Source organism: Oncorhynchus kisutch, linkage group LG18 (genome assembly GCF_002021735.2).
Source record: "Oncorhynchus kisutch isolate 150728-3 linkage group LG18, Okis_V2, whole genome shotgun sequence".
Classification (NCBI taxonomy): Eukaryota; Metazoa; Chordata; class Actinopteri; order Salmoniformes; family Salmonidae; genus Oncorhynchus; species Oncorhynchus kisutch.
This window is the reverse complement of record NC_034191.2, coordinates 57218970-57224969: the sequence shown is the minus strand read 5'-3', so window position 1 is coordinate 57224969 and position 6000 is coordinate 57218970.

The window sequence follows — 6000 nt, the reverse complement described above, 5'->3', positions numbered from 1 at the left end:
TGTTCCTGCTTCGAGTCAAACTGAAGGGCCACAGCCCTCATCTCAGCTCGGCCCAGCAGAGGGCAAAATAAACAGGCAAACAACGTCAGGGTGACACCACAGCCAAATAAAACAAAGATAATATGCAGGAGCATGGAGGGATGCACACACACATACACCCACACATACCAGCAAACACACAAATAAATACACACAGCCCACAGACCAAACCAATTTTAGAAGGAAAAATAAACAGAATATGAGTGACTCCCGAGTCATGCATATACATAAACAGTGATAATGTATGTATGGCAAACACCGGGGGAATGACTCACACTCCCCTACAGCTGACTCAGGTTGTGTCACTAATGGCACCCTATGCCTGGTGCACTGCTTTTGACCGGGGCCATAGGGCTCTAGTCAAATGTAGTGCACTATATAGGGAACGGGTGCCGTTTTGGACGTAGCCTCATACGTAGCCTCATTTACAATACAGGACACAAAAGTGGTCTGAAGCCACTACCCTAAAAACCTACCAATGTCAATGTGCCAGGTGCCACAGGTCGCATCCCATAAGAGAAGCACTGAGAGGAAAGAGGCTTCTTCATTGTAGTCTGTCGTGTAAACGGCTCGTCAAATGTCATCCATTGGCGAATACAGAATACACTCCAGTCATAAAGTTCTGGAGTCTGCCCCAGCTGGTGCTTCTGACTCGGGTTACATCCCAAATGGCACCCTATTCTCTATGTAGTGACCTCAAATGTAGTGCACTATGTAGGAAATAGGGTGACACTTTGGACCCAAGAGAGAACTACGGCCATACAGACAAAGCTTTGTCAGGGGGGGCTGAGGAGAGGGCTCCTGTTCTGATGCATATTTGCATGTGATGATGGAGCACTCCTGACTTGAATAGAGACTGCCACTCTATGGCCTGTGTCCCAAATTACACCCTATTCCCTATTTAATGCCCTACTTTTGACTAGGGCACAAAGGGCTCTGGTGAAAACCAAAGTAGTGCACTATATAGGGAATACTGTAGGGTGCCATGTGGGACAGCCATAGACTCTCCATGGGCCTGTCAGTTTGAAAAGCCTCGGCCAGAAATGACCGATTTCTGTTTTTGCAAACATTGAAATTACTCTTTCTTTTATTCCCCTACTGTTGTGTGAAGAAAGCAACCGTATTGCCATTGCAGGCACCGGCGTTTTAGCATCTTGCACATCATATTTACAACTCTACACACACACACACACACACACACACACACACACACAAAACAACTCTCACACACACACATACAGGTTCTGAGGTGCAACAGATTACAAAGTAGAGTGTAGTAAGGGGAGTTCTCCATGGCCTGTCCTGGTCTCTCTGGAGTAATCACCTGCTCGGTTGACTGCAGTGTTTCTACAGGAAACAATGGCTCCATTGTGACCAGTGGATTCCTTTGTGCCCTGGGTGAGCTTAGAGCCCCAGCACAGCAGCACTGGGACCTGACTCGCAAACACATATGCACACACATGCAAGCATGCACACGCGCAATCCCTTTTGTGAGCACTGACACACACACACACACACACACACATACACACACACATACACACACACACACGCATACGCACACACACCCCAACGTCTGGAGCAACTCACTCAACCTTTTCCTATGGGACCCCACTAATCTTCCTGTGTGTGTGAGGGGCTTCACACCTGCCAGCACAGCTCTCACACACGCTCACGGAGACTTGGCTAGATGTGCTTTTACTCAGCCACATTTCCTCACTCACAACACATCATGTGACGTCCATGAGAATCTCTTTAGTCACTCTCCTATTCATGGACTAATATTGGCATTTTTCACACCAAAAAAATGTATTGTTTCAATAGAATCTAGTGAAGTTAAGAGGGAGGTAAGGGCATTCTACTTGTTGTCCCATTTCAAAACACAGGCCAATTGCATCCTCTGCTGGAGATGTTAATATTTTCTGATTTCATGTGTAATACCGCTTGAAGCCCAAACGAGGGGGATAAAGCACAACATGTTGAATTCAAGTTTCTGATTTAGCTAGCCTCAGGAAGTCCCTCCTTTATTCCAGGGTTTCCTAACTATGGCCAAAACAAAACGTGCATCCTGTTTGAGAAACCCTGCTTTATGCCATACTGTAATCATTTTGCCACTGTGGCTTATTTATTGCCTCACCCCCCTTATCCTACCTCATTTGTACACACTGTATATATACTTTTTCTATTAAATAAAGGTGAAATACATTCAATTAAATAAAAAAATGCAGTGGTCGGAAAAGATATTCCATTCTCATACTTGAGTATAAATAAAAGATGCCTTAATAGAAAATGTATCAAGTAAAAGTGAATAATAGAGTAAAAAGTCTAAGAGTACACTACATGACCAAAAGTATGTGGACACCTGCTCGTCAAACATCTCATTCCGAAATCATGGGCATTAATATGGAGTTGGTCACCCCTTTGCTGCTATAATAGCCTCCACTCTTCTGGATAGGCTTTCCACTAGATGTTGGAACATTGCCGTGGGGACTTGCTTCCATTCAGCCACAAGAGCATTAGTGAGGTCAGGCACTAATGTCGGGTGATTAGGCCTGGCTTCCAGTCGGCGTTCAAATTAAACCCAAAGGTGTTCGATGGGGTTGAGGTCAGGCCAGTCAAGTTCTTCCACACCGATCTCGACAAACCATTTCTGTATGAACCTCGTTTTGTCCTGCTGAAACAGGAAAGGGCCCCAAACTGTTACCACAAAGTTGGAAGCACAGAATCATCTACAATGTCATTGTAGATGTAGTGTTGAGATTTCCCTTCACTGGAACTAAGGGGCCTAGCCCGAACCATGAAAAACAGCCCACCAAACTTTATTGTTGGCACACTGCATTGGGGCAGGTAGCTTTCTCCTGGCATCCGCCAAACCCAGATTTGTCCGTCGGACTACCAGATGGTGAAGTGTGATTTATCCAGAGAATGGATTTCCACACTGCTCCAGAGTCCAATGGCGGCGAGCTTTACACCACTCCAGCCGAAGCTTGGCAATGTGCATGGTGAACTTAGGCTTGTTTGCGCCTGCTCGGCCATGGAAACCCATTTCATGAAGCTCCAGACGAACAGTTCTTGGGCTGACATTGCTTCCAGAGGCAGTTTGGAACTCGGTAGTGAGTGTTGCAATCTGTCATGTCATCAAACTTAAATAACTACTAACAGTGTTAGTATAACTAACGGAGTAAAATAACTACTAACGGTGTATCTTTATGAAGGCACATTTACTGCCAACTTGACTTTGCTTCACATTATAAGCCACATGAGAGAGAGGTGCTTTCCTCATGAACTCCTACATTCCCACAGGCCTCATCAGCATATGGCAAATAAGGATAACATCTCCCCTTTTCAGAGAACAAATGGTAGATTGCCTTTGTCTCAACAGACCTCAAGGGATTATTCTGCCCTTATGTCGGTAGGTCTGTTCCTGCCTAGTTCTTCTGGAACATTTCAACATAGTCATGAACGTAAAATATGAACTTTAACCCAAGATGCATATAATTTATTTTAACACAAAACTACCCCACAAGTAATTTAGAACTGTAACAACCTAACAGCTGTTGTGTTGTCTTTTGTTTTTACTTGGTTCCCTCAGCACTGTTCGTGTGACTTGCGTCTGTCACCCATGCCTGTTTTCCAGGTGTGAGTCTGCTGAGGTCGCTGACTCTGAGACGCTTGTTGAAGCATTGCTGACCCGCAGTCCTTCTCTAATTGTCCTTTGAGCTGACCACAGCTGTGTTTGGGAGTGATGGGTCTAGCAGCGATGGGAGTGTTGGCACTGTGCTACGAAGCTGTCGTGCCATCAGCAGTTGCGCTGGGCTGAAGCCATTCTAGGGTGGAGTTGACAGGTAGGCCAGCAAAGCACGGTAAGAGTCAGCTGATATGCATTGTTCTACGTTGTAATGGACACGGTTCAACCTTTGGTAGGTAGGCTGCTGTCAGGCTTCAGCTGTGGTACAGTAAAGCCAAGTTAGCCCATGCTCATGGTTCTAACAGGGGAAGTAATATGATAGAACAATGACTTTGTTCATGATCATGCACACCGCAAATGGCATGTAACTATACGTTTCTTGAATTTTCTTTTGTGGGTCTCTTATCATTATCTGGATAGACACTTTCTAGCTCTCGTTACACCAATCAAAGCAGTGGAGTGTGTAGTGAAGCAAAACTTCAGTAACTCTGGGACTTCCCTTCCTGTGGCGGTCCTCATGAGAGCCAGTTTCATCGTAGCGCTTGATGGTTTTTGCGACTCCACTTGAAGAAACCTTCAAAGTTCTTCACATTTTCCGAATTGACTGACCTACATGTCTTAAAGTCATGATGGACTGTCATTTCTCTCTGCTTATTTGAGCTGTTCTTGCCATATAATGGACTTGGTCTTTGCTGTCTTCTGTATACCCCCCCTACCTTGTCATAATACAACTGATTGGCTCAAACACATTAAGAAGGAAAGGAATTCCACAAATTAACTTTTAACAAGACACACATAGGAAAAAGACACTCCATTCACATTTGCAGTTCGGATTTGTCACTTCAAGCCCAAATATATCATACTTTGACTAAAATGATGACTTATTGATGTAAATCGATGTGCAACATCATGGGTAAGCTCTGGCCATCGTCTTTCAGCTCGAAGAAGTGGATTTCTCCTGGTGTGGGTGTTTAATAGTGGTAGTACTTGGTCTAATAGTCGACTACTTGCCGTATGCCTTGAGGGATTTTTTGTTGTTGTTGAAAAACAGACAATTAGTAGTTGACTGAGTGAGATGTGACTTCAAAGAAATAACTATGCAAAAAGGTATGGCAATGTCCTACCAAGTAAACGCTTGTAGATGGGCAATGCAGGTCTCGCTCTGTCCTATTGACAAGATGAGGATATTGAAAAGCCAATGTCAACGCCTCATTATTCTGCTTGTTTGTGCCTCCTTGGCTTGGTACAGAAATGACTAGATTTGCCCAGCGAAGCATTTTTAAGCCATCTATTAAAGCTACTTGACCAAATGAGGGATGCAAACTTATTTGATCTAACTAGATAGGTTACTCCTGCTTGGTGGACTTGTATAATGTTATGCCAGTTGTCTTGTAGGGAGATTGATGCAGAAAAAACACCTGCGGCAACCTCTGTGTCTGTCACAAACTCCCTGGTGTGGGAAACTGCTCGAAGTGCCAGCCCTCTGTGTGCTTTTATTTTGCTTGTAAAGCCCTATTCGGACTGTAAAAGTTTTACTGGGGGAGCTCAGGTAATGCAATAATGTGCACCAGCACAAATCACCACATCCATCATTTTAGTCCCGCCCAAATCTGCCATGTCAGTCACATTTTACTTAGCAGGAATATTTTTGTCCCAGCCCTAAAAAAAATGACCTTTTTTTCAGCAAACTCCCAGGTCCTCTGATAATACTTATCTCGGTGAATCGCCGTCCCTGTGTTTTGAGTGATATTAGAGTTCAACAGGTGCTGCTGCCCAGTTTGGGTAAGCACATGGGAACAAATGTAAGCTTATTCATGTAGCCTACAGATGAATGATCTGTTTTGTCATATATCAACTTTCATAGTGCCATACGTCTCTTTAAAAAGATTAAGTGGACGATATTGTGCCAATGATTCCATAAATTGTCTGCATAGTTTACAGTTCATGGTTCTTATTGATATGCATTATTATTTTGACTTTCTCCAAACTGAAGGATATGAGGCCAATATTAGGCTATTCCTAGACACTTAAAATATCTTCACTCCTAGAAGAGCCTCCAGGCTTCCTTCATATTGGCCAATTGTGAACGAGGGAAAAATGAATTACAGGGGCAGGCAGTTCGGTAAAACTAATCCCGCCCGAATCGTCCACTGGAAAAGCAGGCAGACATTCTGGGGTGGTAACTACATAACCGACGTTCTATAATGTATATCTTATTTTCTCACAATGATGAGACTGCGTATAAATGGAGGGTTTTATTCTAGAATCGAATG